Below are 26524 nucleotides of genomic sequence, written 5' to 3' on the forward strand. Positions count from 1 at the left end.
ATTCTAATAAACTAACTGGTGCAGATATTGATGAAAACTCGGCAGTGTTATATATTATGGAAAGTTCGAAATGAAGCTGCTTTGCGTTGACAAATGGATAGAAGTCGCAAATGTTTTGAACAATTTCTTCTGGAAATTGCTTCCTGTATTCTCCAAACTTTTCATTACAGAATAAAATGCCCGCCACAAGATGGCCAGTAAAACTAAATCTTTGTTTAACGTTACTAATAATCGCATCACATACTTCCTTCTCTTCCATGTTTAGTTGTGTGTTATCAGTTTTCCTTCTTTTCGGTGTCTCCGACGAAACTAAAGGCTCAATATTGATTTCTTCATCTTATTTTTTCAACACTCAACCTTTTTTCAACACTTTCTACAAAACATGAAACGTAGTTTTGAGCACCTACCACATCAAAATCCTTTCTTTGGAACTGTCCATACAAGATGTCAACATGTAAAATTTTGTTGAACAGGGTTAACCAAAACACAAAGCTGCATCTTGTAAGTGTGTCAATGTGCGCTCTTGCCTTCTCAATTGTGCTTGAATTTTTAATGTCTTCATTATTTAGAATATCTCTCAAACATTGAATTATTTCTTAACGCTGCGTGATTTGAAGTTCCATCTCGTAGGAACAGACCGGGGAAGTCTTTTCTTTACGATATCATCAAGTAATTTTGTACGCTGTGGACTTGTTGAGAAGAAGGAACATACTCTCTGCAAACATTTCTTACCACTGAAGCAGCATTGAGCCTAATTAGATTCAGCTGGTGGGCATAACAATAAACGTACTCGGCGTTTGGAAACTGTTGTTTAAGGTGGATCATTAGGTGCTCCCAGTGCCATGCCAAACGGTGCTTGAATAGTGCGGTGTTGCCAGATAGTGTCGAGTGTTTACCGATGCCAGATAATAAAAGGAACAATCATGGAATTCTGCTTGGATACTTACTAGAGAAATTAGTTTTTGACACTTACCGCAATTCCGCTTCTCGAACTGCAACGCTAGAATCCAGGAATTTTCTTATTGTGACTACTACAGTAAACGTGCAAATTTGGCAACAACGCATTATGATGTTCTGCGCAAGTATCGTCTCAAAATCTATTTCCTTAAATGTAAATTAATATTTAAGTAAAATATGAAACATAACACGAAAAACGGTCAAACAATATATCTATTTCGTGACAAGATCGTTACTTTAAAATATATTACACACACAAATAAACATTTCATAAAACGCAGAACTCTTAGTAAGATCTAACAGAAAGTGCCATCTTGTGTGCTCATTGTAAAACAAATCAAATATTTTCTTTTATTTATTTTATTTTTATTTATTTATTGAACAAATTCCCAGATACAGCTAACTTTGCCATTTTACACAGGGACATGCTAACAAAAGACAGAAAGAAAAAAACAAGACAACAAAAACAATAACATAGAAAAAAGAGTGTAAAAGTAAAACTATTCCGTCAAAACTCGTTTAATTTCTTTCAAACACTGGGTAGCTCGAAAAAGTGTCCACATCAGTTGTTACTTGATTATAACAGTTCGGTATTCTATAAAAAAGAAAATGAAAATGAAATTTTTGAGTTTTACGTCCCACGGTTATGCCGGTTAGGCTAAAGGAGACGGTGAAGATGAGAGATGAATGAAATGGTGGAATGAAGAAAGTGGGAGGAAACGGGAGAACCCCGAGAAAACCCACGCACACTCTATAAAAAAGAGACCTCTGTATAATAGCCAACCTAGGACGGGCAAGATGGAATAGGTTGGTATTCCGGGTGATGCGGGAAGGGACACGTAAGGATAGTTCCTGAAGTAATATGTTCGATCTTAAGTTTCCATTGACCATTTTATGTAGATACTTCAGGTCAGAGATAATTCTGCGTACTTCAGGAGTCTGAATATTAAGATGTCGCAAGAGTTCCTTCTTAGATAATGATCGAAGTGCAGGAACACGAAAACGGACTATAGCGAGGAAGAAATTGAGAACAGAATCAAGTCTGGAGAGATGTGTAGGTGCTGCCATGGCCCATATGGGAGAGCAGTATTCGATCTTGGGTGCTATTAAAGTTTTATAAAAAGTTGCTAATGAAGAAACAGTGCGTAGTTCGGTGAATCGATAAAGAAGTCCCAACATGCGCATTGAATTCTTTAGTATTGAGGAGATGTGGTCAGAGAATGTGAGTTTTGAATCAAAGATGACACCAAGATCATCGTGATAGCAGAATGTGTGATAGGGGAATCGTTGATATGGTATGTGGAGGGAACTGGAGACTTTTTGAAAGTAATAGTAATACTGTCACATTTCTTACTGTTGAGTTTCACGTGCCACATTTCACACCAGCTTATAAGCTATTTATGTCTTCCTGTAGAGCAATTGTGTCATGGAGACATGATATTTCTCTGTATAACTTACAATCGTCAGCAAAAAGCAGAAGGCCACCACTAGGTTGAGCTGATAAGTGCGTGTAGAGAACATCCATATACAGGACAAACAGCAGAGGCCCAAGTACACTCCCCTGAGGCACCCCTGAGATCACGGGTTGGGGGTTAGAAGTCACCCCTGAAAGAACAACTCTCTGTTTACGGTCCTTCAAGTAGCTTGTGATTAGAGAGAGAAATTTACCATGTACATTAAATCTATTGGAGAGCTTATGAAGAAGATGAATGTGACTGACAGAATCAAAGGCCTTCGAGAGATCAAAGTAGATAACATCTAATTGAGTATTGTTATTCATACATTTGACTGCACAGGAGAGAAGAGTACTTAAATTTGAGAGACTTGAGCTTTTCGGTAGAAAGCCGTGCTGAGAACTGTGAATGTAAGGTGAGGTGAATTTAAGTATCCTGTCTTTGATTATTTTTTCGCAGATAATTGATATTACAGAAAGAAGAGATATTGACCTATAGGAGGATACATGATCTTTAAGTCCTGATTTATATATTGGAGTCACGTGAGCTAGTTTCCAACTGGTGGGATAACACCCTTCCTTGAAGCATCTGTTGAATAAGATAGATAGAGGAACCGCAATAACTGAAGCAGTTTTGTTTAGAAAGAGAGGACTAATTTTATCAGATCCGAGTGATCTATGTGGAGATAACGATAGCAAGAGAGTCAGAACTTCGTCTGGGGTGGTAGAGAGATTGGATAAGGTTTCCGAACAGATGAGGCGGAGAGGGGGAAGATGGGTTGTAGAGGGAAGGGACGTAAATGTTTTGCAGAAGTAGTTATTGAAGAGGTCGGGACTTTGATCACTCGCTTCAGTATTTTCATCTTGAACTGTTGCCGGTATCCCCGGAGATTTTGTTCTAGATTTAATTACAGACCAAAAGACTTTAGGGTTACTAACAGTAAAATCACCAATTGAGTCCATGTATTCAAAATACTTACGCCGCTGTACTTTCTTGGCAAGACTTCTAATTTTAGCAAAGTTTTTGTATATGTAGTCACTCGGATGTGATTTCCATAGAATCCAGGCAAGCCTTTTGTTTTTAAGAAGTTCACGAAGTTCATTGTCGTACCAGACCGGAAACCTGTTCGATTTTGATGCTTTCACCGGCACCAAGTCCTTTATGGCTGAGTGGACAACAGATGTGAATAAGTCCACAGCGTCGTCAACAGTTCCTACCTCTAACAAACACCAAAGAAACAATAGCACGGCAGATGTCACCCCAGGAGGCTTTCTTCCAAAGAAGTTGTGACCTACTTTTGAGGGGCTGGTTTGTAGTAGTGGAGGGGAGGAAATCGAAAGAAATATCCAAGGAATCATGATCCGAGGGAAAAAGATTTCTACATGGGACAACACAACGAGGTTCTAAGTTAGAGAGAATATAGTCAAGATTGCTATTATTGCGGGTATTATGCATATTATGTTGACCTAGACCAAGTCCATGAATAAAATTGTCCATGAAATAACTGTCGTTTCCATCTTTAGCGACGCCATGTTTGCTGTCCTGCCACGCGATGGAAAGGTTGAAATCACCCAATAGGATGACGTCACCGTGTGACAACGCATGTAACAGTGTCATGGCAAGCTTCTAAGATGTGCTGGAGGGTGTTCCTGTGCGGCCTATAGAAGCACCCAATAAACATAGAACGACGCTTTGGAATAAACATTTCCACCCAAATGAGTTCACAATTCCGCTCTAGATCCAGTCTTCTCTTGCTCTTCCACTTATTATTTACACAAATCATCACTCCACCTCCACGAGTTATGCGGTCTTTACGATAAATGGTGATTTATTACATTTTTCCATATCAGGAGACACAACCAAATGAATTAGTGTCTTGTGCTGTAGCTGAAACATTACTCTATCTTAAGGTACAATATTTATAATATGTAACGTGTCATTGCGCAGTAGTTAAGGCAATGAGCTAAAATATGTACTCACTTTCGGGTGATGATCCACCTTAATAATTGCTTGTACTCCTCCAGATGTTCCGGACATTACTGATGCGCCATCGCAATGCGCAATTAGTTTTTGTGGGGTTTATTCTAATCTATGTTTTTCAAGTTCTTTTAACAAGCATGACGTCCAAGTTTTGGCATCGTGTTTAGGAGGTTCGAGGGAAGTCCAAAATCTTTCAACTGGTTTTCCATTCACTAAATGTCGATAAATGACGGCCATTTGAAAAGTATTAGCCACATCGCTAGTTTCGTCTGCGATCACAGCTAAAAATTCTGATTCTTTTATTTCTTGTGAGATTTTGTTCTGACAGACTTCTAACATAATACTTAAAAGTTCATTTTGAATTGTTTTAGATGTTCCCTTAAAGACACTAGCTTTCTCCAAATGAGTTTTCATGGCTGTGTCAAGTTCTGCACTGAAATCAATGAGGCCACGAAAAACACCTGGGTTTGAAGACCCTTCTGTCTCGTCATGACCCCGCAACGCTAATTCAAATGCACCATAAAAACGTACACAATTAATTATAATATTTAGAATATAACGATTATGTCTCACTCTTTCGTTATGCAAAGCTATATTTTGCCTATACCCACTGTCTAACTGCTGAACTATATTGGCAGTACCAAATAAAGCCAACTGTAATACATTTTTTCATATGGGTATTTGTACCCTGGTGTCCTTTAATTCGTTCACTCAAATGATTAATATCTTTCATGCCTATTTCAGTCCAAGCACGTTCACCTCCAAAAGGAAAACAAAAGAAAGGATTTTTTCCCTCACAACCTCAAAGCCAGTCTGTGTTGTTATCATACTCGATTTTAAAAGAGCGCTGAAACCATCTCTTACCTGTTTTGACTGTTTGATTGATTGTTAAAATTGGTGTGGGACGCCCTAACCTTTTAATTTCAATCTACGAGAAAACGGGGTCCTGAGAAGACTGCAAACTGAATTCATTTTCAGTTTTTTGTTACTGGCGTATATTTTAATATTAAAAATATCACTCACAGGTTAAGAACAAAAACATTATCACATTCTTCAAACATACACTTACAATAAAACAGCACAATGGGATTTCGATTGTAACAATATTATGAGCAAAACCTCGGACACACTCTGCATATCACTCCCTCTATTCTATCATTATTATTATTGCGAGATTGTGGTTTGTTCTTCCAAACTGCCTCGACCCACGTAACACTCACTCCTTCATCGCTGGTGAGTGAAGGAATTCATTACTATTACAGAAGCTGAGTGGTAGTTGCCAAGGTGTCTGCAACTGGATGGAGACAATTAGTGATGTATCGCTCGCGAGTGAGCCGACTCTTCTGACTAACTCTTTTGAATGAGTGAGTGAGTCATTATTCACTAGAAATGAGCAACGATTCTTCGAGAGTAATTACTCTTCAAGAGTCGTTATTCTTCGGGAGTCGTTGTTCTTTGGGAGTCGTTGTTTTTTGGGAGTCTTGGTTTTTCGAGAATAATGATTCTTCGAGAGTCGTGGTTCGTCATTGTTCTTCGGGACTCGTGATTCTTCAGGAGTCATGGTTCTTTTTGAACTACTGTTCTCTGGAAGCCACGATTCTGTAGGAGTGACAGTGTTTGGAGAACTTGAATCTTGTACGTCACTCACTCGCGAACTGCCATCTTGCTTTTTAATCTTATTGGTTGGTTCAGTCAGTTGCTGTCTTGGAGGAGTAGTTTCGCTAGTTCTTACTGCGGCGAGCGTCTCTTCAGTTGAGTTCGGCAAATGTGCGTTGTCTTAGTGTATTTGTACTTCTGGCGTGAATAAGAGTACCAACACTGCAAATGTTTAGCACTCTGATGTGGCAGTTGGACCCACATTGATATTTTACATATAAAGCGTAAACTTTTAACTATCAATTAAAATCGAACCTGCAGAATGGAGGTGTAGGTCAAGTACTTAAAAACCCGTAAGAACCGGTTCTTTCCTGTTCCCTGGATCCGCTCTTGCAATCGCACATAGACAATTGAATATTCAGTTGAGAAATTAATGAAAACGAGAGCGCACCAGCAGTAGAGATTAGTCACTCTGCGTTTGTTCGTACATCAATATTATGCAACTGTTAGTTTTAAACAAAAGTATATGTTATACAATTCTTAAGGGAAATGGTATGTTAAAATGAGCATACGTAATTTAAATAAATTCGTAATAATTACAGTAAATTTTAAATGTATTTTATAATAGGAGAGAATTGATCCCGATTGTCTTAGTTCATTATTTTGTCGTTGCAAAATGTAATTTCAGCTTAAATAACGAAAGTCTACTTAAGGGTATTTTAAGATACTTTTATAATATAGGCCTATATGGAAATTCTTAAGACTGTAATGTACAAAATCCAAAACGTATTTCCCGTAAGTTGTACCTACAACATAACTGAATTTTACGGAAGCACACACGGTTGGGATGGGTGGGATCGAAGCCCCTGTTAAGGTTCTCTGTACTTAAAACAGTCCTTAAACCGCAATATTATGTTATTCACACAATACGTCTATTACATAAAAATGACAAGAATCTTGTAATCACGCCAAGTGAAAACAGTTGAACCGTTTAAAATTAATTTTTGATATAGTTATTAACACCTACTTCGAATTCAGTTTTTATCATGTTACTTTGATTTGATTCAGATCCGTATCCACGGGGGGCCACCTCTAAATTTTTACTGCCTTCCTTAAAATTTTCACGGTAGGCTTGCAAATGACCTATAATATGGTGATAAACTACAGTAAGGAGTGCGATTTGAGTTAAGGTTACTGGCAAAAAGCATGCATGAAACGAAATCAACTCATTTGATCCCAATGAAAGTTTCACCCTTTGCTCGTCATAGTATTTCACGAATGTACGCGAAATGTGAGCGCGTAAACTTATTTATTTATTTATTTAACAATCACCAGATGCAGCTCAGAGGCCATTTTACACAGGACATCCAGCAACAACAACAACAACAATGGAAAGGATTTAGGAAGGTATCGGCCAGGGCCTGTTTTAGTAGGTACCATCCCGGCATTTGTCTGGTAGGACTGAGGGAAACCCTGGAAAACCACAGTCAGGATGGTCGGCAGCGGGATTCGAACCCACGACCTCCCGAATGCGAAGTCAACGCTCTACCACTTGAGCTACTTCGCTCGATCAAAGGGAAGCGAATGGCAGCCGAACAGGCCAAGGCTGTCGACTAGCGGCTTATCCAATTCTACGAGAATCAGTGCTTGCATTATTTTACTGCTGCTTTAAACCATTTTAAGTGCAAATATCCTTATAGTACAGTGCATGGAGCATTGAAAATTTATGTGGAGACTGGTGAAGTATCAAGAATGAAGACATCTGGTCTACCAATTTTAAAATGCACACAAAAAGTGAAAAGTGCATTTAGACGAGAACTCTTGAACAACCTCCATTTGTTAAACCGTTTTTGCGACGAAAACATCAAATTTCTGAATTCAGAGTAAGGAAAATCAAGAAAGAACACGGATTCAACGTTGAAACATGTGAAAGTGAACCATTTTACACAGACGAACAGAGAAAGCGCGCTAAGATCAACTGCCTCTAAACTCTCCGACAACAAGTTCGCGAACAATATTGTGATCATGGATGATAAAACTTATTGTAACCAAAACTTAGCGTTCTGGCCTGTTTCCAAGTATGGATCGTACATTGATAAACGTCAAGTTAGTCCTAGCAAGTTCATAAAACCTAAAGACAGGTTTGCGAAAAGTTTTCGACCTGGCAAGCGATCGCGGCAAACGGCAAAGTTTCGCCTCCTGTTGTTCGAAGTGGGACAATCAACGGTGACCGATATTGAGAGTGCATTGAAAAGGTGTTTATTCCATGCGTAGAAAAAGAATTGACCGTACACGACATTGTGTTTTGGCCCGATACGCATTACCTGAAAAAAAGTGCACGACACACTTACTGACGCTAGTATCGGGTTTGTCGGCAAGAACGAGACTGCCCCGAAAGTTCCTCAGGCTAGACCTATTGAGCGTCTTTGCGCTCTAGTTAAACGCAAAATGGCTAGGAGGCATACTTTCATCAAGGATACACTGAGAAAAATCCGTTCTCCGGACAGCGGTATATTGTACAAATATACGGTATCCTCTTGCTTACTATAGAAATCAATACGGAGCATACGTTATCCGTATGATACATAGGCACTGCCGTTTGATGTTACATCATGCCGTTGCAGGATGTATGACATCTAACAGTTTTCCGTATATCACATGTATATACTTATGTTACCTTCGTCAGCTATATGCTATATACGTCCATTTGTATGTGAGATCCTGACCGCCTACATTGTTTCATACAGAAAGTACGTATAGATGGAACACTTATACAGAAAGTATTATAAAACATGCGTTTTCAGTTATACGTCTGGTGTACGTTAAGTCCAAAAACTACAGGAATTACGCATGTAACCTATCTTTTTAAGTATGCCACCTACAATTTTTTTTCTCAGTGTATGAAAGATAGGCAAATAAAGTAGTCGGAAATATCAAAAGAAGTGGCAAAAAATAGTGGACAAGCGCTTTTCAGAAATTTCCGGTTCAAGCTTCGAGAAATCGACCGCAAAGTTGTCTACAGCGTCGAATACTTCTTTTTCGCTTATCATTTGTTTATTATATGTTTTGATTTCTCAAGAAATTAAAAAGTTATTACAAAAATTCAAAGTTCCCTTAACTTAAATCGCACTCCTTATAATATGGTTGAATCGCCCTCCCTAACATCCACCGGGCCTCCCTATATTTTTGGGCTGGCTACGGGCCTGATTTGATTTGGTTTTGAGTGTAGCGTCCTTTTCAGTAGCGAGGCACTGTAGCTCAGTAGTAAAGCGCTTACCTCTGGTGCATGGGGTCCCTGGTTCGCTCCCCGGCCAAGAAAGTTCCTAGTGGACACCATGTCCGTAAGTTTTCTCAAGTACTCCGTTTCCTCCCACTTTCTCATTCCACCAATTATTGCATCATCATTCAGTTGCTTTAATCATCGTCTTCCTTAGCCTACAGGGCTTAATCGTTTGCCATTAAAGTAAAATATTTCATGTTATTTCAGCAGCGAGGCTATATGAGACGTGGATCTATTGAAAACGTGGAACCCGAACCACATGAGCTCCCACCGAGAATCGAACGCCGGATCTCCCACGCCAAAGACGCGTATGCTAATCGCTTAGCCACGGGAGGAACTTGTTACTTTGATTAAAATATGTACTCTAAGGAGGGAGTTGTGGCCAACATTTTTAAGAAAAATTTAGTTTCTCACGATGTTGTAATAAAATTACAATATTTTTGGCATTGAATTTAAAGTTGTAACATTTTTGGCAGTAATTCTAAAATTGTATTGCTATAGCATTGAGTCTATAAAGTTGTAATATTTGGCATTCCGTATTTTGATTCGTTTAGGCTGTAATTTGCATATAGCTTTCTTGCATTTGTGAAGTATTTTCACACTTATTAATAGTAATTTTATTTAGTCTAATTTGTATGTATATTTTGTATCTGAATTGCAATTTTGTGTGTTACATCCGTTAATTGTAATTTGCATTAATTTAAAAGTGTAACTTCCTGTGATTTTTTAAAGTTAAATTTGCTAATACCAGCATGCTTGTAATCTAAAATTGGAGTTATATCTTTTAAATTCATTTTATGTTATGTCTGATAATAGGTACAATTTTAGTTTTTAACTTCCCCCTCTCCCTGTTGTAAAAAATATAAGTTAGTCACTGAGTCGTTCAAATGAATCGATTGTTTTTAGTGAGCGAACTATTGAGCGGCAATCTCTGAGGTGAATCGGTTTGCCCAATACTAGAGACAATACAACAGGATAGGAGCGATGCAAGAATAAATGTGCTTTCCAATATTAAGAAATAGGAGCTCTCTGCCGTATGCTCAATGCTATTGGATCCAGTGGCAACGTTTATTGCCAATGGATGTGTAATTCTCTCTCTTTCTTTCAGTTTTTTGACATGATTTTTTAAGAGATGCATCAATACTGTTTTGTGCTACAGAGCAAAGGATTATTATTACGAAAACATTATTTTAAAATTTAAAAAAAAATCTTTGGAGGTAAAAAGCATATACGGTTGCATATCCGTGCAACGTATAGTACCAGCCGCCACTGTTAGATAGGAGATTAGTTTCTTTCTTAGCACCGAGACTATATAAAATGAAGACATATGGAATTCGAACCACTGTAATGGGTACAAATGACAATATCCCTCACAAGAAATTAAACTCGGGAATCGAATATTTCATATGTAGAGGTTACCTTATTTGTTAGTTGCAAATTTTACTTGAAATGAATTTAATTTATTTAATACCGGTATGCTTATACAATATGAAAACAACAACATATTACACGTCGTACTGAAATATAAGATAATCATAGTAAAATTATCACTCTTGGTATGTAAAAATAGCCGCCCCCGAAAAGTGTATCTGCCCCTCCTTCGCCCCCCTAAGAAATTACATCTGGCATCGTTACTGTCTGGACTGAACCACTGTAATGGGTTCAAATGACAATATCTCCCAACGGAATTGTACTTAGTTTTAACTATTTTTCCTGATAGATGGGATATAAAGATCGCTCTACATACGCTTTGGACGTTTCTAGATAATCCGACGATTGTTTCTACGACAATATTTATATTATACCGATTGATGATTGTAGGAAACTAAAGCTATGAGAAGATAAATTAAACATCAATAAATACAGTACAGATGCTTTAATTACCTCTACTCGCTAGATGGGAAAAGAGATGTTAATTGGTTGGATTTACAAATTCTTTTTCAGAATAACACTGTATTAGACTCACTACACAAATTTTTATGTTAAGATTGGTTGATAGTGAAAACAAGAACTAGTTACACGTAAGTTACATGCGTTAGGCAATTAGCTATGCAGTTATCAGTGTACTCAAAGTTACTTGCTTGGTAAATACATTGAAATTTACAAACTTATACAAAGTCCCGTTAAAATTACATTATTTCGCCATACCGCACGCAAACCAATACAAAGCGTAGTTCGAGTAAGGTCCGTAGTCTACGTCTGTGAAGTTGTCCCGCCCAACTAACGAATTGTTTTTTCTTATCTACATCGTTAGTTTTGCTAAAGTTATAGTTAGTTTCAAAAAAAAAAAATATCCAAAAAATTAATGGGCAGGCCAATTTCACGGTTTCCCCACCCGCAAATGAATTTCGAAACTTTTTTATATCACATCGTTAGTTTATCGTTTGTTTACGTTAGTTTTGCTAAAACCATCGTTAGTTTCGCAAAATAACGATTTTATTCGAGAAATAAAGGTTCCCAAAAAATGTAGTTAGCCCGCCCTAAAAAAAATCTTCATAAACTTCCACCTCACAATGTTAGTATATTTTTAGTTTACGTTAGTTTCGTCAAAACTACAAATAATTTCACAAAAATAACGGTTTTATTCAAAAACTAAATATTCACGGTTCCCCACCCACAAACAAATGTCAAAATTCTTTCACATCGCATCATTAGTTTATCATTAGTTTACCTTAGGTTTGCTATAGATAGAGAATATGGTGGAGGGTCATGTGGCAAAACGTACTAACTATATTTGTTGAAAATTTTAGATAGTGCTATACTTATGTTCAGAAGACTTTCTTCAATACCAAAGCGAACCATGATTTCAGTTTCATTGGTTTATGCCATGTCTTGACAAACCAAAAAAATCATTACTTTTGGTTCTTATTTGCATGATGGAACACTGAGGTAACAAATCTATTCCATTGCCTGGTACTCCAATGCCAATACATGTACTACAAATTATATAATAAGTTGAAAGACTTACCTTCATCTATTATGCTTGAATTTTTGTGTGGACTTTCTTCTTCGAATTCATAGATTTAACCAAAGTCAAGTACACATGTCTTCCAATGGCAAATAGTGCTAGAAAGAACAACACGTCATATTCCATCAACGCAGTGGTGGCTGACATCTAGTGACGGAAAATGTAATCACAAAAGTTACCTGAGAGTAACAACATGCAATAATGACAATATTTGAATTCTACCGGATAATTAGAAACAAAAATACATTATGTTACCTGCAAGTAACAATATGCAATGTAGGGTTAATGTATTTACTCACTTCTATAAGAATACAAGAGAAGGACCAAAAAAAAAAAAAAAATAATAATAATAATAATAATAAACCAGAAGTTAGAATGCATGGACTATTACTTTTTCCCTCATTCAAGGAAGAGAAAACGTAGAGAAAAGCAAATTATGTTCTTATACCAGTCGTTTGAAATCGGATTGTTTGGCCTTACAGTTTGCTGTTCCTCTTCTAATCAAACCACACGGAGAGAACAAGGAGCTCACAAAATCTAGCTTTGAGCAAACAAGAACATATTGTTATTTTCGTTATTGTAAACAAGAGTGATTTTACGTGATACATTCGCCAGTTGCAAATGACTGCTTATACCAGTGATGATCAAACTATGGCCCACGGGCCTTCTACAAGTTTCTAACCAGCCCGTGACATGGTTCTTAATCTGACGAATGAAAAGGAGAATAAGGTTACTTCGAAAGAGTAGTAAAAATGAAATGAAATCTTTGAGTTTTACGTCCCACGATTATGCCCGTTAGGCTAAAGGAGACGGTGATTATGAGAAATGAATGAAATGGTGGAATGAAGAAAGTGGGAGGAAACGGGAGAACCCCAAGAAAACCCACGCACACGGTGTTTGTCCACCACAAAGTTCACTTGGCGGGAGCAGGGTTTGAACCCAATACCCCATGCACCAGAGGTGAACGCTCTACCACTGAGCCACCGCGGCCCCTCGAAAGAGTAGTAATAGAATCTGACTAACAGATAAGCATTTAACTTCACTTTTGAGAATGTGTTTATCACAGTTACGTAAAACCAGATTATGAGAAATTTCAATCATTAATAGTGTTTAAATTAAGAATTTTGTAAAATGCACCAATGTTGATTTTAATAAATTATGTTGACCGACCGGTTTTTTTTTTCGGTCGCCTTCTAAAAAAAACTTTGTCCATTACTGGCTCATGGCATATAAAGAAAACAGTAGTTTCATGTTTAAATAGCAATAAAGTAGATATTAAAATATCTATGTGGTGTAAAATAAAAACTAGTGTCATATTGTTAAGAAAGAAAAATAAAGGGGGTAAAATACATATTTAAAAAGGTTTATTGTGTTTCTGCGAGAGGAAGTCAAAAAGTAAAGGCACGCAATTTCTCGCACTAGGATTTGTTAACACTGCTAGTATCCAGCGCTGAATTAGTGTCATCTGGAATACTTCTACGTAACGTGTCACTCTTATCCCCTCGTTAGTCGGAGTATAGCAGACCGTTAAACATGGCAGCTTCATTGTCGATTTGAACCAAGGAGGAAATGAGGGTAATCATTCGCTTTTTGTTTACGAAAGGTGTTAAACCTGCGGAAATTATTCTTCGAATGCAAGCGCAATATGGTGACAGCTTTTTATCGCGAAGCCAGATCTACGAATGGATAGAGCGTTTCAAACAGGAAAGAATCGCTTTATGTGACGAGGAAAGATCGGGCAAACCATCGACATCAACGATGCGTTCTAAAAAATCATATATTTACCTATTATTGTAAGAGCGTTATCGTATGATTGGCAAGTCTGGCTCTAAGAGTGTTTTCTAGCATTTGTATGCTTTCTGGCGCGTAGAGACCATTGCGAATTTACGTACATATTATACAAGCTATAGCTTAGGGTCCCCCAAAATTATACGGAAAACCTGGATGTACATTTCGAAAATATAAGAAAAATAATAAACAAAATAAAATCTATATATTGTAACAGTGTTTCTTGTTGTCTAGGCTTCTATGAGGTAATAATGGGTCCCCTTCTGCTAGCCTACTGCCTAAAATATCATTGATTCTTCATTTCTGTTTATCTGGACACATAAAGGGTCCCATTACTTTCAGAAGCCTAGTGTCCCACCCAGTGGTTAATCCAGAATTTTGAACTTAGGGGATTTTAAAAAAATCTGGAGGTGCAATCTTGCATTTTTTTTTTTTTTTTAATTTTAAAATTCGTTGATGCAACGAATGATTGCATTGGATTTTCGTCTTCTGCCAGAGACAATTAGCGTCGACTTTGTCATGCTTAGTGCGACGTCGAGATTAAATCGTTGGCAATCCATTTATCAAACGTTGTTGTGACGATCACACCCGTGTAAAGGTCGATTTTCATTCAATCTTGCGTTGCGGGCTTTGCTTGAAAATTTATATTGTCCAAAGTAAGTTGTTTTATTCTATTGGCACTTAAAAACAAGAATTCAAAATCTTTTAAAAATCAAAATAGCAAGATTTTTAATGGGTTTTCCCGTTCTGCCTGAAGGCCCTCCAGCACTTTGTGGAAGATATTTTAAATAATTTTATTTTTAGACAAAACGGAAATTCCCGTTCTGCCTAATCTTTCGAGACGAGGAATTCTGTCCAGGGAGAGATTTCTTCAAGAATTTTTTTTCTTTAGTAATTGTAACAGATTCTATAAGAAGAATACCGGTAACTATTTCTTAAAGTTTTATCACAAATTTTAGATGTTATTTTACTCGATTTTCTCGCAAAAATGACTAGATACAGTTCAGTTATTAACAGTGTTGTTCACATCTATTTCAGTAAAAATGAATGTGATTTAAAAAATGCTATCTGCATAGATATGGAAAATTGATTGACTCAGTTGCAAGAAAGACGCTTGACATTGTAGCTGAAACGAAGATAACACAAACTTACTTCGGTCTAATATCAAGTCGTTCCATAACACAATTTTATTGAGTTTTCCAGTAGTTCACCTCCAACGTGCTAAGGCTCGCAGTCAGGGGCGGCTTTAGGATTTTAATTTTGAGTAATCCCGCTCCTTCGCGTATGGATACATATGCACATTTGATTGATTAATGACAATAGAAAATTACTTTTATAGTAGTGGTTGATGCTATTTGTTAAATAATTATTTATCATCAATATAAATAGTGGAAAATATGTTTACTCTTTACTGTATATTTTAGTGTTTATATATTTTTCAAAATTTTTTGGGCAGGCCCGTGCCTACCCAGCCTACCCGCTAAAACCGCCACTGCTCGCAGTACGTGAAAAGTGCCATAGTTCATATCCTCAAGACATGTTTGGCCATATATTAAGCAAACAATGCAAAGGGATGCGTAAGACGCACATATCCTCGATCATCTGACTTTTTGATTTAATTGAAACTACAAAAAACATACGAGTATTTCGATATTGATATTGATATTTTGTATTACTGCTATTTACATTGAAAATATAAATATGAAAATAGAAGTATATATGATACTATTGCATATAGGATAGAATTATACATACACCGTATAAGACAAATCAGCTGATAAGGTGATGCCGAAAGAGGAATTGTGATGTAGAACACTAACATTCTTTCTTAAGAGTCGCCTTATGCATCTTCTTACATTGTTTGCTTAATATATGGTCTTGAGGATATGAACTGTAACACCTTTTACGTACTGCGACTAGTAGCATGTTAGAGATGAACTACTGAAAAAGTGAATAAAATCTTGATGTGAAATAATTTGATATTATCCTGAATCAAGTTTATGTTATGTTTGTTACAGTTACAATGTCAAACGGCTTTCTTGCAACTGAGTCAATCAATTTTCCATTTGCCCGCATGTTTTTTTTAAATACATTCATCTTTACCAAAGTAGATAACACTGCTGATGAAGGCTGTATCCTCGTCATTTTTCCGAGAAGAACAAGAAGAATAACATCTAAAATTTATGATAAAACTTAGAAAAATAGTTATTCTTCTTACAGCCTCTGTTAGAATTACCAAAGTGATTACTACGAACACAGGACAAAATTCAAGAGGACAAACCAAAGGAAAATTCAGACAAAACGGACTAAATTCAAGCGACAGAATCATAGGCACAAATTAATACAATACTGATTTTTCTTCAACTATTATGCATATAAAATGTTATCTGAAATTTTTCACTTTACGGAAATAACATTTTAAAAACATGCTAAAAACCCAATAAAAGACCCAACTACTATATGCTACTACACGAGAACGACTTTTTAAAAATCAAGTAGCATCACAGTTACTTTCCGTAATTAAAATGAATGGTCTTACTGTAATATGCTAAACGTATTTCAAATATATTAAAGGTATAATAAATAGGAATACCCAGAACTTTTCATATTGGTATGTGTGAAAGTAATTAAACCTAATCTGCCCTTTTATTTAACATTTTTACGCATTTTACGAGGTTTCAGTATTTTAAAAGAAAGAAAAAGTTATTTCAGTTGAAAAAAATACAGATAACATTTTAGAATATATGGCAATTGAAGGGAATTGCAATGATACATTCAATATACATTCCTGTAATTTTGTCCTTTGGATTTTAACCTCGTCAGAATTTTCCTTGCATTTTGACCGCTTGGATTTGATTCCCGTGCTCGTTACTACAGCCATTTTATACATGAGTTCCAATCTGCATACAAACACGCTAGGAGTCAAGCTTCTCGGTGCTGCATTCCCCTAAAAATTCCCTCCTCGTATACAATTCCCTGTCCCCAAAGATTAGACAGAACGGGAATTCCCGTTCTGTCTACAGGTAGATTATTTAAAACATTTTCTAGAAAGTCCTGGAGGGCTTTAGGCAGAGCGAGAATGAATCTTTTTAATATTCACCCGTCTGCACCCCCTAGTTCCGAAAATTTTAGGGGGTTGTCCGAAAATTTTAGGGGGTGCTGGGGGTGTTAGGAGGGTGTAGATAAATCACTGGTCCCACCAAATCTAAATCCGGCTCTGGTGCAGAGGGATTGATAAGGTATCTTAGTTTGAATGATTGCTTGTTTTTTTATTGTGAAATCTTGAGGTGGTGTAGCATAACGCTGACGTTATGTCAGAACACATTGAACAAATAATTTCTTTTGAAATATTTTAGTTGTTTGCATGATGCTTGGCTCAGAGTGAGAAAGCCAGAACTATAGACCCCTATACTGCAATTATTCACACTTCCTTTTTGTTTTCACAATTTTCTCTCAGGAAACAAAACGTTTCTTGTTTCCCACCCACCTAGCCTACCGGAACTTCTTTCTCTGTAGTTGACGTAAATATGAAAGTCCCCACTTTCAGTCAATCATAGCTACAGAGACACAAGAAAATGCGATGAAGTATTTCAGTTGCTTTCAGGAAACGCGTTGTAGAAATCATGGAAGAGACGTTGGTAGTGGACTGTCGCTAATGAGCGTCTCACTTGGAAGGGACAAGGTTATTTAAATACCTTAGCAATACAGATTTTGTAGCACCAGCCCATAGAGCTTAAAGTGGGATCCGAACCACATGAGCTCCCGTCAGAAAATTTCCAGAAATTTAAGGAAATTTAAATAGATATATTAAGAAGAAAACAGTAAATTTAAACGGTTAAAAGGGAGTTAACGTGCCCCCTATTTTAAAACTTTTTGAGGTTTAAAATATAGATTTCAATTAACTGTGTCCAATGGCACCAGTTTGTATTTCTGGAACCAACCGCCTCAATGTCAAATTATAGGTTTAAAAAAAATAGGACCATTTGGGCAATTTGGACAAGTGACCGACTGGAATCAAATGGGTATCATTCGATTCCTATTCACACGTACATGAATAACTGATATGACATTTTAACGAAAATTTAATTTTGATCCAAAAAAATTAAGGAAAATCCAAGATTCCAAATTACAGACGTTTGTTAATTTTCGGAGTCAAAACAGAATTTTCGGGAAACTGAGATATCAGTTATTCATGTACGTGTGAATACGAATCGAATGACGCCCATTTCCTCCCAGTCAGTCACTTGTCCGCATTTTCAAAATAGTTCCACTTTTTATCTCTGACCCCTAATTTGACCTTGAAGCAGTCGGTTTCAGAAATCAAAAGTGGTGCCCTTGGACACAGCTAATCGAAATCTACATTTTAAACCCAAAAAAGTTGAAAAGTAATGGGCCACGGTAACTCCCTTTTAACCAATTCAAACCAGTAGAAGTCCCTTCAATTTCAAAGAGAAAAGAAGAATAGTTTCTTATGAATAAATTAAAAACCTCAGAGACGCTGATGGCAGTATTCAACAACAGTTTTTGTGAGCTTAGAAAGTAGGCAATTGGACAACCATACAATCTAAGAGAGCATCTTCGTCTGTTAAACAATTAGTCCACTTCTCATGCAACTGCAACGCTACGAAAAGAGATGTTAAACTAATGAAAACCAACAAAGCAAGGGAATCCGAATGCTACATGTTGTCAACCGATGCATTGCAAATTCTGCTATGTATTTAAAAGAAAGAACATGAATTGTCTTTCGAGATCAAAGATATATGCCTTTTCCAGTCATTCGACATGAAAAACACTGCTGCATTTGGAGTTTGAAAGTGAAGGCGTGTGTACTAGTAATAATTCTCTCACAACAACATTCACAGTAATTACGATCGTTGTTAAATAGTATATTTATGAATGCACACGAATTGATACCAATCCCATAAACTTAGCGTCAAACGGAGAAGATCGTAAATGCTTGGTTGTGCGTTAGTACAGATTTGTAGTTTGCATCAGAATTCGATACTTTTAATGCTCAGAAATCCGTACACAATACGCGTAATGTTCTACAATGCTTGGATACAAATTCTCCAGAGAAATCAAAATTGTTTCAGAAATGGTTGCCATTTTCGAAGTTAAAGTGCGGAAAAAAACAAGAACAAGAGCAAAAACGAAATGCAAAAATTGTTTTAGGTGATAAAACAATACTGACCATCAAACACAATATAGGCGATGATTTGCAAGTCCCACGTTCAACGTAACTTCTTCGTTAATGGCACGAACCGCGAGAAAAGAATGGATAATTTGCCAGCCTCAATATTAGTGGGTCTGTTTTCAAAATGTGTTTTAGCAGCACACAAAAAATATGCCTACACAAGCGTTTCATAGATGCCGCTTCAATGCGACGAATATTCATTTAAATTATATCCTTTGTGCAAAGCCAGAACAGAGATTTTAAGTTGATAAATATCTTGAAATTAAATAAAGTCGACGAAAACGTAATACCATATTACAAACAATGGTCATTTTCTTTTTCAAAAAAAAAAAAAAAAAAAAAAAAGGAATAATATTTTTAGATAGTCTTGGAAATCGCGTGGAGATAAATTTTGTCACCTCTTTCGTGGCCATAATTCAAGCATTCTATAGAAACGTTCTGAAATAATAATTGATTACCACCATTCGTCAGTGAAATGTGTGGTAATAACATCTCATTCCCCAAAGAGGGAATACAACAAAGGCAATATTGCAGGAGCAACAACCGTCGGAAATTGATGAAAGTGCTCACAGGCAGTAATTTGTTGTTATGAGGTTTGGTTAAAATCCACACTCTATTCTGAACAATCAGAAATATACAAAGGCACAAATACGTAAAACTACATACATACAGCGGCGCAAATCTATCTTCAACATTGGGGGTGGGGGACAAGACCGTTTTTTTAAAATTTTTTTAAAGCGATGCTCAAAATATTTATGAAGTTGAAAAACAATCCTGTGGAGGATCAGGGAGCAAAGCTGTCTTCAACATTGGAAGGCAGTCAGATTTAAGGCTTATTCTGGGGGGACATCAATTTCATTCCACTTTACTTTGTGGCAATCGGACACAAATATTCACATTAAAAAAAAAACACATTTCAAATACCATTCAGTACATAATTTAGTACCCCATCATTCGGTATCTCATTTGAGGGCATCGGTGATATGATTACATATTGATAAATGCCATATTTGATTGCTTGTTTGTTTTTTGCTTAAATCTTCTCAGCAGCGAGATGTTTGCAACAATTTAAAAGTGTGATCTAAAACACAGTAGTGCGTTCGATTCTTCCGCACCAGGGCCAAAGGCACGCTCTCAAACCGCTAGACTTTGTCAAGCCGCAACAGTTAACCTTAAACGATATAGCTTCTGAAGGATCAGTATCATATTGTCTTCACTGCTAGTCTAATGACTACGTTTCCATTCTAGGCATCCAAATACAGAAGACAAAAAGACAAAATGTCCCACACAATGTAACCATCACACTGCTTTGAGTTAGTCCACAGAGTTTAATTATATCGAACTTCAAATGTTCAACTTAATCTTAATATTATTTCAAAATTTAATGGGAAAACATGTTGTCAAAATTCGTGTTAGGTACGAAACAAGAGCTGAATCTGTCCCGTCTCCAGAAATGCCGTAAAAGTCATGTCTAGTCTCAGTAAGCGTATCTCGTCCTATTGGGAGAGATCTGTCTTGTCCCTCACGTGGATAAATCTTGTCAAAATCTCTCTCTCTCTCTCTTCCCATGACCTATGGAATCCAGAAATTCAATACCGCGTTCGCAAAAGAAGCATAATTTATGCCGCTCATACGCGAGTAATTAGTAGTGGAAACAACCAGTTATATTAGCCAGTGCAATAGAAGACAGTTGAACAGCAACAATGACTGAGGTTCGCTTATCGTTTGTTGAACGTAATCATTACCATCATCATCATCATCATCATCATCATCATAGATATTCTGAAATTATTGGCAGGCCATTTCCTGCAACAGAGAAGTTTCCATTCTACGGTTTTTCGCTAACCTTTTAGTCTTCACGTACAATTTTTCTGTTCTGATACCGTCCATTAACTAGTCTCCTTCGCTCCCCTTTCTCTCGTCCCTGGAACCATACACTCTATAACGTCTCTCATGGTACAGTCCTTTCTTAGTCAATGCCCCAACCAGTTTCTCTTCCTCTTCTTAATAATGTCTAAAATTGATCTTATCTCCCCTACCATTTCTAAGATCCTGCCATTCAGTTTCCGCTCGAACCAGCTAATTCTCTCCATTGTTTTCCACACCCACATTTCAAAAGCTACCAGTCGTTTTTCATAATTTTGAGAAATGCTCACGTTTCTGATTCATATAGTATAATACTCCACTCGAACCATTTTATATAAGTCTTATTCTTAACTCTATTCAAGATCCCAGAAAATAGTATTTTCTTTATTCTAAAGGCTTCTTTCGTCATACTATCCTTTCTTTCATTTCAGGTTTACACTTCATATCACACTAATAATACTACCCATCTATCGAAAACTAATATCCTATTCTATTTTCTCTTCTCCTTCTTCTATATTTGACACCGACCCCTTCGTTCCAATCACTATGGCTTTTGTCTTTCTAACATTTATTTTCATCTCATATTCTTCAGTCTTTCCTCACGTTTTCTAACATCTTATTGATTTTCTTTTCAGATTCTACAACAAGAGCCATATCATCTGCAAACTGTATATAGCTAATCAGCACCCTTCCTCTCCCTGTCTACAATTTATTCTGTTTTCTCAGTTTTCTTCTACTTCCTCAATTGTATGCGAAGTCATCGGTGCATATGTCTGCAGCACTACTAAATCCTTTATAACTCCATAATCAACAAATTCTACTTTCACTATCTTCTATTTCACACGCTTTCCAAGAATGATTCCTCCACCATCATCACCAACATTTTCATTATCAGATTAAAACATCCATATCCTTAGGTGTTCAACATCCCATTACATTCCCACCTAACTTCACAAACTCCTAAAACATCTAGATTATTTTGTTTCATTTACTATTTAAGATTTTCTAATTTCCCACCTTGTAACATAACCTACGTTCCATGACCCTATCTTAAACTTTTTACTCTTCCATGTCTTTCTTTCCGTATTTATCTTCTCCACACTGTTACATTCTCGTCCATTAGTCCTGCGAAGCTTCTCCTTCCCGGAAATCCGAATGGGGGATATTTTATCGCCGGAATTATATTTTGAACATTAAAAGATCGTTGTACACATGTTTTCTTTCTGCTGTCAGCAAACTAGGGAAAAATAGAGTGGTAGTTCCCTGTTGCCTTTCACCTCGCAGTATCCCCGCCGCTACAGTCACTCTGACCACGCCTAGTAGTAATGTCCAAGTTTTCGCACTATAATTTCCGGCAATTTGGCTACTGGATAACTGCTGCTTTTTCCCAGGACACGCTTCGTCTGCCTATTCCATTTAGACCAATTCGGTAAGGGTGGCTCTTCTGGTAGTGAACTTTCCTCGACATAGCTCCAAATTTCAATGCAGCAGACAATCTTTTTCACTTGACATGTACGTGCATTCGTAAAGATGGTGTTTATGGGAAGGTTGCATTGAAATGGTACTGGAAGTACGAAAACATTCACGAGGTACAACGTATTGGAAGAGAAATTTTGGAACACCGTAACAAACACGTCGAAATATTGCCCCCTTCGCGATAAATCCGAAGCCGACAGAACAGGTTAAGACATGCAGAAGGAAAGATTACGAACAGCTATAAGTCCGGTATCCAGTGCTGCAGTGTTGTAACATTTCATCCAATCACCGCAAAAGTTAGTGACACAGGGAGCGCGCGAAAGTGGAATGAGCAAGTCAAATGTAAGACGCGTTCTGAAGAAAACAAAGTAGAAAGTGTACATTTCAAGATTGCTTCACACGATAAATCATGACAACACAGATCAAAAGATGAGTACTGTGAATGGTTTCAACACATGGTTGGCGAGGATGCGGAATTTGCAGAAAAGTTTTTGTAGAAGGACGGGGCACAAATTCAAACTTAACGATACTGTGGACCACCACAATTGTGTCTACTCGCCTCCCAAAAATCCTCACGCTCATGTGGACAGGGCAGTGTGTCTACCAAAGACAAGGTGACCAGACGTCCCATTTTAGCCGGGACAGTCCCTTATTTTCAACCCAGAATATCTTCTCACAGAAACAAGCTGGAAACTTCGTTTTTGTACCAAATTAAAGATAGTTCCGTTTTTTTCTGATTCTCAAACGGGACGCCTAAATGTCCCGTTTTTAAGCAAACATGACCCAGGTGTCCCGTAATTATTATTCAAAATATATATGGTCAATGCTAATACTACACTCTTCCGTACCAACACTCATTGCGAAGGTTCAGCCGTGCCTAGAATTTCTGAATATTCAAATGAGAATTGAGTGTTCTGTGGTTCTAGTGGGAATTGAGTGGGAATTCTTAGTGTTGAAGTAGTTAAAAGTATTGTTGGGTAGTACTTAAGTTAGAAATGCTGTGTTATCATTCTTACTTGTGTATTTTGTAAATTGAAAAAAGGGCTGAGTCCCCAAATGCAATGTGGAAGTTCTCCCCCCTGCGCCGATTAGTATGCGTCCCGTTTGTGAAAGTAAAAGTTCTGGTCACCTTGACCAGAGATGGCATGGTGATTTGTCCCTTCTTTTCTGAGGGTATAGTAACTTAGTCTAGGCTCTGTCCATAAGAGCTGTAGAAAAGTCAGGGATGACAGCAGATCTCTTCAGAACCTGTTAGAGGGTGATCAATTAATGAAAAAAAATCGAAGGTAACACTTCCGCAACCGGGGCCTTCATTGTGAAATTCAATATTCAAAATGGCGCCCGCGCGCAAGTACCAAATTATATTTGAACTGAAATATCTTCTCACAGAAACAAGCTGGAAACTTCGTTTTTGTACCAAATTAAAGATAATTGATAGTAGAAGTAAGAACACTGGGTATATTGTTTACATGTTGCCACCATATTTAAAAATAACGGTTATTTGGGCCAAAAATTAGTTTTTCTCGTTTCTCTTTTTTCATTTCATGACAAATAACTATGAAGTTATTAAAAATATGAAAACGTAGTCCAAACTAATCAAAGGTGCATGATCTTAGCTTTCTATCGTTACCAATATCTTTAGTAATCTTAAAAAATGACGGAGTTATTTAAATTTAAGTGGCGCAGGGTGTAGCGTTTTTTGGACTGTTTAATAAATTACCGGAAAATACACACTACGCGCAAAACTTTCAAAGCTATTACTTTTCAACAAATTAAAATAGTCCATTCATTTTATCGATAAATTAAAGGTAATAGGTTGCTGTGTCGTAGGAAATGAAATAATAATGTCATTACATTTTTCAAATATTGTTATTAACATTTTTAGTCATATAATACGTAGCTAATGTTGCAGACTAATGTGGATAGTGGAATAATAAAAATCCTCAGTTGACACCAATATCCTAGACAATGACTATAGAAAACCTATTTGCCATCTCCCTATCCCGAGACACCTCTTCCTCTGCATCCGTATTAGACGTAAATGCCTGCGTCATTTGTCAGAATCGTGACAAATATTCAGGTAAAACAATGTTGTCTTTCCGAGGGAGAGAAGATGTTATAACTGCGGCTGAAATTCACAAGGATGGTGTTCTGAAAAGACTTAAGGATCTTCAGCGAGGTGCAGAATTTGTGTATCATTGTAATCACGCATTCTATATGTTATATTCAAACAAGAATATGTTGTTACGGAAGAAAAAGAAAAGAGAACGTAGTGAAACTGAGGAGCTGGATCAACGTTCAATAAAATCTCAATCTGAGCCAATGGCAAAGAAAATGAGAGTAGATATTCCAGTTTGACAAGCACCATCTTCAAACAAGAAAGCAAGAAATGTTTTATGTGTAGTATGTGGGAAAGAGAAACAACGGAATTAAGCAAAAGTACAGAATATGTGAATCAAATCGTGCAACTACATTTTTATTCGCAACCATGTTCTTTAAAGATGACGGATTTACGAGAACTTGTGATTTGGAGGATAAATTACCTGTTTTCGGTGCAGATCTCTATCATCATAAGGCCTGTCTTGAGCACTATCTTCTGAAGTTTAATAAATATTCTCAGAAATCAGATAGCACAACTACCGAGTCTAAGAAAACTAATAAAAGAGCAGTGCTTAATAAAGTGGCGCCAATTATCGAGAAACTATTGAATGAGGGTGTGGATTGACATTGTAGGAAATTCGAGACTTCATTAATGGAAACTGTGAATTGACTTTTAATAACAACGAAGTAAACTTTGGAGAAAAAGTAAGGTTTTCGAAGCCTTGCAAAAGGAATAAACGCATTCTAGGTTTCAACTCATTATTTTGTGCCGAAGAAGTAGCTGACAAACTGAGCTCGATTAACATACTTACGAGTGCAACCAAAAAAGTACGATCGGCTCTCCTTCACACAGATTTCGGTATTGAAGGAGAATTTGGGGACAGTCAGCAACTTCATAAGTCCTGGCCAACAATTAGAATTCCTAAACCTCTTTTGGATTTCCTAGCAGAAATGCTATAAGTGGTCAAGTTGAACATCATATCTGGGACGCAAGCGAAGATCTATATATCACTGACGAAGAAGGTGAAAATGATCTTGAAAAATTTTCCGACCAACAAAATCTAAATTTTCAGAATCTATTGAAGTTAATTTTCCATATTTTATTCTATAATATACATTGTAGTTGGAAAGCAACCTCCATCCATTTGATGGTGGCACATTCAATTCATGAGAAATGCAAAATCAGACAACTGATCTCAACTATGAATAAATTAAGTGTGTAAGTTGGCCATAAAGATATCATGCAAGCACGAAGCAACCTTGCACAATATATGCTTAAGACCTGTTCCTCCACCTTGTCTTTTTCAAGCCACTTTCAGGGTTATAGTTTCACGGTAGGGAGCTATGGACGATTTCGACCGTGAAGAGGCAACTCTGTCAGGAATCCGTGATAGCCACGATACAGTCATGGTGCTTTTCCGGGAAGTGCCAACAAAAGTCCCATCGAAACCGAAATTGTCGAAGTCGATATTAGCAAGACCTCCAGTCACCCTCGATCCTTGCTTTCATCTCAGCAATTGAAGAAATAAGAAAGGAAGGTACAACCTATATCGATTTAAAACAATCAATTTCTATAACCTATATCAATTTCTCCCGAACTGTATGATTTGTACATCGATAATTTTCGTCAGAAGGAGTTTACTCAAGACAAAATGCATGCTGCATACGAGCTAGAAACTAAAGAATCCACTCTAACGCGGGGTACTGTGAATGCAATAATAACGGATTCAGATGTTTCCAAGAAACAAGTTGGCTTTCTTCCTGCCGTATTCAGTAACGGAACATAATAGTGTATACACAACAATGAAAAAAAACTTCCAGAGCCTACTTATACACTTAAACCAATCTTCAATGCCTGTAGTATG

The sequence above is a fragment of the Thermobia domestica genome, chromosome 2 (assembly GCF_964235325.1).
Source record: "Thermobia domestica chromosome 2, izTheDome1.hap1.1, whole genome shotgun sequence".
NCBI lineage: Eukaryota > Metazoa > Arthropoda > Insecta > Zygentoma > Lepismatidae > Thermobia > Thermobia domestica.